At 48.9% G+C, this 12,354-nt stretch overlaps 1 non-coding gene across 1 annotated transcript; it reads left to right on the top strand.

Moving 5' to 3' along the window:
* Positions 1-4,472: 4,472 nt before the first annotated feature.
* On the top strand, positions 4,473-4,613 carry LOC144171253 (U4 spliceosomal RNA). Its single transcript, XR_013322923.1, has one exon. It is a non-coding gene; the product is annotated as a U4 spliceosomal RNA (small nuclear RNA).
* Positions 4,614-12,354: the final 7,741 nt, after the last annotated feature.

The raw sequence follows: 12,354 nt of genomic DNA, 5'->3' as shown, positions 1-12,354 counted from the left end.
GAATGTAGGAACACCTGCAGCACTCACACGCGGCCCGGAAAAAAGTACGACGGAACGGGGAGAAGTCGAATCCCCCGAACATTAAAGTCGGTGTAAGCTTTACTCGGCACTATTTAACAGCGGAGCCGTTGTACAAGCCGTAAGTCCGGTGTTGCAGGAAGAAATACGGCTCGCGCAGTGGCTTTAGCAAAACCGAAAAGAAAAAAAGTCCTGCGCTATCGTTAAGTGGTACCGCGCACGCAATGCTTGACATGAGGAACACGACGATATCGATGCATATGACGATGCATGACTAGTACTGGCACAGTGCAAAGCGACGACGGAAAATGTAAATAAAGGATTTCAAACTTGTACAAATGCGTGGTGATGTGTACTTCAGGCCTTGCAGCTTCGCTATGGTTCCAGTCTTGCGCGACTTTGTGCAAGCTTCGCCAGCTAATCTGGTGGAAGTGTACAATGCCGAGGATGACTTTGCATCCACCGCTCGCCTCGAAGAAGATGGCGCCGTCTTCAATGCATATGACGACGATTACTACCACCGCAACTATGCATGTAAACAATGTGTCTGAAACTTAACTATGCGCCTGGAAATGCTCACCTACAACAGCTTCGCCATTCAAGTCTTGCGCATGAGTGGAAGCATCCCTAAATTCTTTTTCTTTTTCGCGATGTACGCTTCACCATGCACGAGGCCAGAAAGGTCCTACTGGCCTGAATTATGCTGCACGAACCGAGAATGAGCCCCAGAAATCAACTACTCCTCTGTCGAAACGATAACCATGCGCGAAGCTTTCCAAGATCAACTCTCAACACCAAAGCGACCCAGAAAAGAGCGGGTCATATTTATTTATAATGATTAGTATGGTGGGATGAGGTACCATAAGGGTTGACATTCGAGAGAGGACTTGAAGGAGAGAAAGAAGAATTAGCGGGCAGCCCTGTTGAGTTCACCTTATAGGGTGCTATGTTCCACGAGCATGGGAAGAAGAAGAAACCGATGGGAATGAGAGGTGGCACGAGGAGGAAGGGGATGTTTTGTGGCGATCCTTTGGGCTTCTGCAGCCTGTCATCAGGATGGCCAGAGCCCTGGTGCCCTGCGGCCGTTGTGAGGACGCCCGAGTACCACCTCACCACCGACAACGCCGTGCCATGGCCCGAAATCGAGGTGATTCGAGGTCGTCGTAGGACGTCGAGATACGACATCGCCGACAGCTACGCCGTGCCGTGGTCATCATTACTTGTCCCTGCCGCCTTCCTCGTAGGTGCATCGTCTGCAGCCGAACCAGTCACCCTGAGCTAGCTAATTTACCTGCACCTTGCTTATCTCTACCGCAGTGTATAAAGTGCCGTCCGATGGCACTCCAGCTCAGCGTTACCGGCCTGGCTAGTGTGCCGTACGACGACATTAGAATTTTTAAGACTGAGCTGGCACAAGCCAGAGCGGCTTCAATTGTGGTGTAGGTTCCGAATAAGCTTGTTTCGTAGGGCGGTGGTTCGAGTCCGGCTCTTGCCATCTTTTATTTATTTTCACAGCTTCAATTTTAATGAAAAGTTTTATGTCAGGTGAGTTTTCGGTATTTTAGATGATTTTTTTTCTGTTCGTTAGATCAGTTGGTTTACGTTAAGTTACGTTAATAGAGAGCGAAGTAGTGCCAGACGCAGCATTTTTTCATCAGAACGCTGGTGGACGGCGCTTTAGTGGAGTGCTTATAGTGCAGTCGGACGGCACTCTAGACACAGCCTTTCTCTACAAAGCCGTGCGGCGTTTTTTGCTGACTTTTTTTACTTTTTCTGGTTGAACATTCTTCGATAACGTTAATTCTTGGACTTCATTTTTTTTCTTGAGTTGAACTTGCCCCTCTTGAACATTTTCTTCTGTTTATTCCTTTAGCTATTTCATAGCGGTGCTTCACATTTTAGTTATTTCTCTCTTTTATATATTTGTTGCTTGTTTTCCGTAATTTCTTATGTCCTTGATAAATTTAGCCGTTGTTTTTTGTCTGCGTTCACCGATTCGTTTCTTGCCGTTTTCAATGCAGTGGGTGGTAACGCGGTTCCCACCTTATGAGTATGGTGAGGTGGTGTGACGTGAGCCCGCACTCTGCGGCTTTAGTAGCATTACCCCTCGTCTGCTTTCACTTCCCCGGCAAAGCATGTGCGACTCTTGGCTCGCACAATTCCCGAACGCGTATATTTTTCTTTCAGTCCAAAGCTTTGTTCTCGTTCTTTGAAACATCTGCAATAGCCCCATGTGGCTCTGTATCTATATTAGGTGCGGAACACCTTAGGACCGCACATGTCCGTCCGCATCCGTGCGCATAGCATTTGCATTCGCAAAAAAAAAAAAAAAAACCCGACAGGCACCGGTAGGATCCGAGCCTCCATCCGGTAGACTGCAGACAGAGTTAGTGTCAGTCGTCTTACGCCTTGAGCTACGACCGTGAGTTAGTACCCCAGAGTCAAACGACTCACTCCTTTGCCTGTAACAGTGCGGAGTACCTTAGGACCTCGCAATGTCCGTCCGCGTCCATCCGTGCGCACACCACCATCAAGCGAAAATCAAGCGAAATTCGATTTGAGCCGTGAGTTGCAGTTTCATTTTGGTAATAATCAAAGTGAAACTCACGCCTCATATCGAATGACGGTCGGGGCGCAAATGGCATGTCACTGGGGGCGCAACTTGGATGTAATTTCAAGTCCCCCTTCTCCGCACCCTCGGCATCATCCACGGAGTGGAGATGCTGCCTTTTTTTTTTTTTGTAAATCAAACTACTGTTACCAAAAATAATGTCCGTTAAGGTAGCGCAGTCGGACAGACGTCGGCTTCATAACGCGAGGGACCAAGGTTCGATTACGACCACGGAAAACGTTTTAATGTTTCTTGATTCCCCCCCACGATCATCATCATAGTCAGAGAAAGTTGGCTTTCCTGCAGTGCGTTTTGTGTGGACTACCGACGAAATCAGTGAGAGGCTGAAAGCTGTGCCTTAAAATACACGCAGGTTGAGGCCAATTACAACCGAATTTAGTGTGCCAATAGCTAGCACAGCAGCGCTGTAAAATCGGGCGTAGAATACAAACTAACACATTCCCACAAAAATCAAAGCTGGCGCTTATGTTCCCAGACAGATTTAGTGAGGACTGTTATCAATGCAATGAAAAAGCCACCCTTTTCCCCACCATATGGAATTGCCCAGTTATATGGCAAACAGAGAACAATACACCTCATTCACGAGAAACGTGGGAGGCGACCCTGGCCAGCGAGGCCTTGGAAGACCAGCGCCAGCTGATCGACAGGGCCTGGGCTGGGGCACAAGCTTCTGGGGCCCTGGAAAGAGGACTCCACCCAAGTTTCTCCCTTTAACCTTTTCCCCTACCTCAATAAAGTTTTACTGAACTGAACTGAACTGTACCAGAGACGTCAAGACGACCTTGCGTGAAACACATTGTTGGACAAGTTGGGGCACAGTTGTTCTAAAAATCAAAAGGCGCTAAACGCAAAAACGCAGAATAGGCGGGAGGGAACAAGCGCCTAATGGTCCCGTCCCGCTTATTCTGGGTGGTTGTGTATATCGCGCTCTAATTTTTAGAACAAGACGATCCCAGGGCAGAATCTAATCAGGGGTGGTCCTCTCGGCTACAGCACAGAGAAGTAACGTGTGTTCTTTTTTTCTATGAATACAGCGGGGCCGCAGCCAATCTTTAGTTGGCGGTGAGAGCAGCTCGTTCCTTTCTTTAATGGACTCTGTAGTTCTTTTTTTTTTTTCTTTACGGCCGGTCTTCGACATAACGCAAGTCATTCAACACACCACAGACAACAGGCACAAACAAAAAGCAGTCAGTCGTGACTCCGACTTAGCTGTGTCATTGATTCATTACTTAATAGCAGTCAGTGTTTCAACAAAATCCAGCCACTCAGCAACTGGCTGTAGCGTTCTTTGCCCCTGAACAAATTGTGTAACGCTTTTCCGCAGTAACTGCCGCGCCGAGCGAGCGTCCGCGTCGCCATTGAGCTAGGCCATGTGCGCACGCCAGATGCTTTAGAGGCCCACAAGCATCACTAAGTTTAGGGGACTCGGTAGCGATAAGCCCCCTTTTGTCAGACCTCAGCCTTGGCGGGCGTTTTGAACAGAAGGAAGGAAGGGCGCCAGGAAGGGATGTCCCGAGAATTCTCACCAACGCCGAGCAGCACGAACGCGCGCCGTCACCAGATGCCACGTGACTTTTTAGGCTCGAAAAAAAATGAAAGAATATATCGGTTGGAATGCTTAGAAAGAATGGCGGGATAAAACGAGTGGAAAGCATATTTCAAATAAAAAAATACCTGCAAAATCTAGTTACAAATCTCACGTGGTAAAGATGGTTTGTCTAGGCCAAGTAATAAAGTTTTCGTCGTTGTTTATGTGCCACAGTGCACCGGCGCACATAGCAAGGCTGCGGGCGAGGCCCACCGAACCCTTCCATGTACAGGCAGCTTTGCGCAGAGGCAGTGTCGCATGCGATGACGTTTAGCGGAGCAGCGACTATTGCTAGTTGAAAACTTTTCCCAATACCCCGCCTGGACGACGTGCAATACCGACGGCCGAGGCAATTTTTGGAAGGCTCTACGGGGCCTCATTTCGAAATCCAAAGTAAGGCTCACCGATTACACACGGTGGTTACAGGGTGGAATCTTTCCACCGTGTGTAAATCTTTTCACACGGTGGTTGAGGTGTGCAAGTTAGCTGCCAGAAGTACGTCGTAAAAGAAGGTAACGTCTACGCACGTGTGTGGCTTCAGCTTCGAACACGAAGGCGAGAAGACAAGACTTACGTCTTCCTTCTTGCAAGAGCTCGGCCGACCGCATCGGAGTCAGCGGCCTGCCTTGCTTTTCAGCTGGGTTGTTGTGTTTCGAGATATACAGGGTGCTACATACCTGCCTACTTTCGTACTTTTAGCCTTATCCTGCATGTCCCAGGTGGTATTTGAAGAAAACTACCGTGGCATACAGGAAGTGAAGCTCAAGCTTCACTTCCTGTATTTATGCTCATCCCCCTTTCCAACTGATCCATTCCCCCAACTCGCATCAAGGGGGCTCCTTTTGTATGCAGTTAATGGGTTTTATACGCACAAGGGCATCCAGGGGTAAAGAGCGCCTAGAAAACTCACTAAATGTACTGCTACTACTACTACTGCTATACAACTACTACTAGCACAACTACTACTGTATAGCTGCTTCTGGTGCTGCTATTACTACTACTACTACTGCTACTGTTCTGGTGTTATTCAAAACATGAGTGATTTGGAGAGCCTGGAAATCCGCTCATGTAACGTAGGATGTGTGCTATGGTGCCTGTTTGTGCTCGTCGAATGACGACAGCACCTTTACTGGCGAATTTTTTAGCGTATAAGAGGCTGGTTCTTTTATTTCGGACCTCCTGTGACTGCTTGCTGCGGGTGCGATGCATAGCTTCGTGTTGCTTTCATGCGGACCGTTCTTGGTGTACTAGCCCAACACCTCTGAGGTACGTGCTCGCTTTCCCACTGACTATGGAACAAGACAGCCGAAGTGGGGCGGCGGTGCAAAAGACGATGGGCGAGCGCGAGAGACACGCAGCTGATGGGACGCCACTTACTGCCATAAATGTCTGGAACAAAAGTGGTGCGTTGCTGTGGACGCAGTGCTTGGTATACCGCAACGCATGCTGGCGCGTGGACTCGTAATTTGTTTCGAAGGAATTCAATTGAATTGGTCTAGCGGCTTTACCGATGCGCAAACAAACGAGGACGAAGAAAGAACCAACACGGACAAGCGCACTTGTGCGCTTGTTGCGGGACCATAATGACAGGGTTAGCGTTTCCTTAACGAGCGCACCAAGCGCACTCGTGCGCTTGTCCGTGTTGGTTCTTTCTTTGTCCTCGTTTGTTTGCGCATCGGTAAAGCCATGGATAGATTCCAACTAGGCCGACTCACGGTGTTACTTCATTTTGGTCTAGCGGGTGGTATGACGTTAAAAATAAACTGAACGTTGCCAATGGTTAAACCCTGTCCGCTCTCATGTTCGGTTTGGGTTGGATACGTTTCACGTATTCGAAATTGTTTCGAAATTCGAAAATTTCGGACAGTGGTATACGCTATAAATACTGCAACTGTATACGGTGCAGGTATACGCTCCTATATGCGCGTCGGTTCATGTTACTAAGTGGTTGGATGCTTGTGCCCGCTTGTGCGGGTGCGTTGAAATCTCTCTACTACCATCCGCAAAAGCAAGTCAAGCTCATCACAAGACTGTCCTCTCCAGGTCACTAGATGCTTTCCACTCGCTCACTCTCGCGATCTCGCGTACAGCGACATTTCTGCCTTAATTTCGATAACGGTCGTTAGGCCGCAATACCATTTAGTTGGCGCAACTAAAAGCACCACGCAAAGAAAGCAAGATGGTGTCTGCTGCGAGCGCGCAATTTAAGGAATGTATGGACGAAAGCATGGAGAGGGAGCACTTCACAAAGAAAATTCTCTGGCATCTACAAGTTGGATCGCTGCAGTAAACACGCATGGCGTGAGCCGAAAAAGCGAATTAAAAAGTGTGAACGTCGTTTTTCTTCCCGTCTTTTATATGGTTTAGCGGACAGTTTGTTGGGCGTTATTTCGCGGTCGCAGTGATCTTCGGGGTGCGCGGAGAAATACCCCTGGGCAGTGCAAGGAATTCGAGTTCAGGAATAGATGATGATTATCAGTCGGATACGTTGATCGGGCCTACGCAAACACTGAGCGCGTACCCTGCAATCATCCGAGATCTTTCGCCGGATATTATAGGCAGCAACTCTGTTTCGATTGCTCTACAAGGTCAATCTAGAGCGGGCATCTTCATCATTATCCCAAATAATTTCTCACGTTGAAGAAAGAAAAAAAAAAAAGGCACGACGCGTTTCTTTTCCTTTGATCTCGCCCGCGGATTCGAGTACACAGACGATGGAGAGAGGAAGGAGAAAAGACAGAGAGGAGAAGTCAAACAGCGGCCGCGAAGGCGCGCGGGGTCCTGAACAGACAGAACATTGGCCTCGTGCATGGGGTGTGAAGAGGTCCACTGCAGCGGCGACTGCCGCCGGCGACCAATGGCCCATCACAGGGGCTGCTCCTATTGAATAACGCCGCTCGCGCCACCTCGAGGTGCAAATGTCGGCTACCGGTGTTGTCGGAGCCACCATTAATTTGACTCCGGCCCGTGTACATAATGATAGGTCGCGAGGCGCCGACTCTCGCGCCCGCACAAATTGGTGCGCTCGTTAAGGAAACGCTAACCCTGTCATTATGGTCCCGCTGTCTCCGTGCCCCCCTAACGACTTGGGCTGGCAGCCGCCGCAGCTGACCGTCCGCGAGGCGACTTTTCTTGGCCGCGGGAGGAGAGCAGAGCCGAAACGTCCTGCGGAAGAACACCTGTCTACCGGGGGGCCGCTGAGTGCCACCGCCGGACCGCGGTCGTTTCTAGTGTCTCGGCCGTCAAGCCTGGCCTCGCTCGCCGTTTGCGAGAATTGCTCGGTCTCAGTTGTCGGCTCTGCGGCGCGGCGGTTGCTTTGACGTGGGGTGACGGCCGCGGTGTCAAAGTGAAGCAGATTTGACTGCGCAGGCCGGCACCTGCACCGGCTGTGCTGCCATTGTTCTGGGATGGCCGTCGGGAAGGAGGGTCTGCACTAATGCCCAGAAAATTGCTCGCTGTGCATTCGCGGCTCGGTTTGCGAGCATAAATATGGCAGCCACAAGGTGGTGGGTGTGGACATCACACGCAGGAAACGTCAGGAGAGCCATCTCGGCGTATTTTCTTTTCGACGCTTCTTGAACAGGCTGTATACCTTGAAGACGCGTTTCGCACTGATCAGCCATGCTGGGCAGTGGACACTTCCAATTTGTATCGTAAGATTCTATAAACGTCTTGTCTGTAGCCTAAACAGCAGTTATCCTACCAAAGGAAATTTGATGAATACACAAAGCTTGAGAACCAAACTATACAACATTAAGCGTTTTTTGATGGCACTTCACTGGCAGACTACAATAATTTCAACACGATCGAGTTTCAGTAATGCATGGCTGGGGGGAGGGAAGGGGGGGGGGTAAATTCTAGAGGTTTTGGGCACTGAAGCTACACCTGAACTATGACGCGCCGTAGTGGAGATGGATGGCTGCGTCTCAGTTTAAACCACCCGGGCTTCTTCAACGCGCGCGTGAACTTTAACGCACGGGGTCTGTGAGGAGAATAGACATTGCTAATCTAAAATGGCACTCCCCACCAGAGTTACTTGATACATCAAAGAGCTCTGCTCCAACCTTGCCGCCCAAATTGACGCCTACTAGACAGAGTTAGGAGAAAAACGGACATTCGCGGTGTCGGCTACTTTGACGATTGCATTAACGTAGAATAACTCCTTCGTTCTTTCTTCGTTCTTTCTTTTTTTTTTTTGCATGAAGAAATCGCGAAAAGCCCTTTCTCTCCTCATCACTTCAGCACACTTTTCTCCCTTGGGTTACCTGTTCGCCCCTGGCGCTACATAGTATTTTGCTACAAGAGGACTTATATTGCCCCTAAAACAATGTCTTCCAAGAAATACATTTGTGTTTCTAGGTAAAGCCAACCTTAAGCGGATCGGTGTGAGCTTTGTCTTTGTAAGCTGTTTTTTCCACATCCGAAGTTGCACAGTGAAGCCTACCAATTTAAAAAAAAAAGATTAGGCGGGGAACGCGGCGGAAGGAGACCACGGACGACGATCGAGACGCGGCCGTAAGCGCGGTGCCCCTTGGGACCCCGAATACCGCGAGACGGAAAACGCAAGACGTCGGTGTGGCTACCTTCCCGCGGAACGCCTCTCCTGCGCGACCGCGCTGTTTGAGCTGGAGTTGGTGGCCAACCAAGAGGCCACAAACAGCTCCGCTGGTCATCCACCTCCACAGAGTGGAATGGCACTGAATTTTAATATCTGGGCTTTCTTTGCCTTTGCACGTCGAGTCGGCGTTGATTCTCGTGCACTGTACGCGCAGCTACGGAACTCATCGCACTGGGTCATTTGCACGAAATTGTCTTATAAGCGCCGCGTTTTCTCCCAGACAGTGGGGAGTGAGGGGAGCTGCATATGCGCCCTTTGGTCCCATGGGAAGGGTTGATTGCAAAAATACACGCACGCGGAGCTCTGGGCAGAATACTGGGCGCCTTGCTGCCAGCCGGCAAAAAATGCTCCCCTCACGTTATTCGTAATGGCAAAATTTGTGTTGCTACCAGCAGAAACATGACGAAAGCAGTGACATGATTCAGAAATCTACAAAAATTGTGCAAGTCTTAAACCCCAGTTTTAAAGCTGAGCTTTCAGCTTCTCACTGACGTCGCCTGTAGTCCACCCAGAACGCACTGCCAGAAAGCCAACTTTCTTTCCCGATGATGATGATCGTGGGTGAAGTGGAAAAAAATTAAAGCGCTTCCCCTCGTCGGAATCGTACCTGCATGGGTCTACCGTGTTATAAAGCCGACGTCTATCCGATTGCGCCCTTCCGGCACGGTCGAAGCAGTCTGGATTTGGAGAGGGGTGCATGGACGTGCAAAATTAGACGGAACAAATCCACTGCCCCTCTGTCGAAACGACAACGATGGGGGAACGCGAAGGCTTTCAAAATCAAATCCAACACCAAATGAACTAAACCAGAAGCGAGCGGACCCACATTACACCACCTTACCAAACACATAAGGTATCAAACGCGTTACCACAATACTAATCATCATAAATAAATAGGGTCGGCTTGCTTCTGCGTTCGTTCGTTTGATGTTTGACTTTAACCTTATTTTGGGTAGCTTCGTGTTTTCCATCGTTATCATTTTGACAGACGGGCATTTGATTTTAGCGCTATTATGGCAGGCCTTTGGTGACCATTATTTGCAGTGACATTGATTTTTTTTTTTGTCTGTGAAATGGTGACATTTTATATTCTGACATTTTAAGTTAACCCATACAGCATAAGGAGATGTCCGTGCGGGTTAACCCGATCTGATATTATTTTGTTGCAGATACAAAGAAAAATTGCGCCCACCTCCCCGCGAGGGGAACCATGTCTAGATGTGACGCATCGTGGGGTTCACTTGGTGTTTCCGTTGGATTGATTCTGAAATCGCGTGAAACGTGTCGGTAGCGCGTATGATTATTATGTTTTATGATTATTATTATGTTTTATTGGCCAATCTTGGTCAATCTCTCTAAGTGGTATGCTTGGGGCTTCGCTGTCGCAACGACCTTTACTTCATCATTGTTGCTGTAAGTGGGAGCTTCTTTTCTTTTATTGCAAGTGTTAATCATTGCCCCATCATGCGTTGTATCAGTAGCATCTTGACGTAGTTTTAATGAGTCAAGGATATAAGGCGCGTTCGTAGCATTTGATTCTGTCTCGGTTTTGTGGCGCAGTGGGAAGAGCACCGTGTACCTCGCGTTTCGCCCACAGGGTCGTGGGATCGAAACCGGGCGCCGCTAACTATTATTTTTTTATAGTGTAGGGGGAGGTGCGGACAACGCCGTATGGAGGGACAAGGCGAGTGAATGAGATGCAGTCGCATCTAAAATGCAACAATCGTGCAGGAGCGTCAGCATGCACGTTACACAGCTAAAGCAGTCCAAGTACAGAGCCATAGTATGAACACACAATCTATTCGGTCCAAGTGGACACAAATCACAAATTGATAAAGCCATAAAGCAGCTGTTCCAGAATACAAAGTAACAATACAACAATCTACCTATAGGCGTCATATTGTCCCATGACAATATGAAACACCTAAAAGTGCCATTCATAAGGACAACAATGAAACTTCGCTCCAGTCGAATGATTGCCTCGTCAGAAGAACACCCATACCTATTTTGACGCGAACTTCACTCCAATGAAGCGCTATTTTATGACTATTAGGCGATTCACAAAAACCTACAGTGCAGCAGCGTTGGGAAACCACTATGATTCGTAAACAAACTCTGCGAGTGGTTTTATGAGTAGCTTTGCTGCATAGCTGTAATGCTCGTTGGAAGGCCGAATTTAGAGGTGAGCAAGCCGTGCTATATAACGTCGGTCGGTTGTTCTTAAACGGTGCAGGAAGGAGGAGAGAAGAGAGTCATGCGCAGAATGGTACGAAAGAAATAACGTCTTACAAGCACCAAAGGTATCAAAGATCCCTGACCAACGTACTACGCCTTGAGGATCTAACGGTCCTCCCCGGTGCGCTAACGTGTTCGCGGCGACGACACGAATCGGCTTTGCCGTCACGGAGGACGTGATGGAAATGTGTAACCACACCCAAACATAGCCTAAACGGCAGAACCCACCTCCTCTCCCACTGCCACCATCAAGTGCGGGCTTGGATGACCATCCGGTCGATGTGCGTCACCTGGTGCTCGCCCGTGAAGGATAGAAGGGTGCACCACGTGATAAACATCGCCCGCCCTTCTATATTCACACGCGAGGAGAGGTACCGGCCAACTAGCTATCACAAGCGAATTATACTCTCAATATGGAGCTTTGCATGTAGCGTTTTCGTAATACGACGCTCGTAATCCCCATCCCCGTGCACCACAGCAGGCCTCATGCCGTCCTACTTTTACTAAATTTTACAGCAACGAATGACATTTCAAAAGAAAAACATATCCAAACAAAATAGGCATAAAACAGTAAGTTCTGTTTTCCTGACACTCCGCCAACATACCACGCGCACATTGCTGCTGCATAAACACAAGGACGAGAGGAAGAGCCAGTGCTCATAAAAACTACCCAAGTACACGTGTACTTTTTTGGAGCAGAGCCGCAGAAGTTTTCTACTCACTTTTACTCTGATGCTCAGAAAAACACGTCATTATAGGCCCCAGCACGCACACTGCTTTCATTCCGCCACATCGGCTCTTGCAAAGGGGACTCAGTGAGCGCCTGCTATAAGCTTCGAATTTTTGCTGCCATTGTTCGATCAGCTTACTTTCTGTAACCAAATAACGCGCTCACTATAGACACAAACAAAACTGCGGGGACGCAAGAAAACGCGTGCTTAAAAGGGAGTAACTACTGCCATTTCCCGCGTGCTTTCTGAACGTGGGCTTCAGAAGTGCGGCAACATGCGTTGCCTCCAAAGAGGCAACGCATGTTGCGCAAGATGGCAAGATGATGATGATTTGACAAGATGATGTTCGTTCAAAGCTTCGGCTCCTGTTTTCCCCAACGAGGCCCGTTACCGTTGGAAGAAGCCCTCTTTGGTTCTCTTCAGCCCAAGTTGGAATGTAATGTTAGATCGCCGTCTACCCCTGTCTGTACCAACTGAAAGTCCCTGCCTGAACGAGACTGTTGAGTCGCACGTGAGCGAGGCTCAGCTTACT

Source organism: Haemaphysalis longicornis, unplaced genomic scaffold (genome assembly GCF_048455015.1).
Source record: "Haemaphysalis longicornis isolate Haplotype H1 unplaced genomic scaffold, Haemaphysalis longicornis Haplotype H1 scaffold_2, whole genome shotgun sequence".
NCBI lineage: Eukaryota > Metazoa > Arthropoda > Arachnida > Ixodida > Ixodidae > Haemaphysalis > Haemaphysalis longicornis.
Note: the sequence above shows the minus strand (reverse complement) of the source record. Positions and strands in the feature narration are given on the sequence as shown.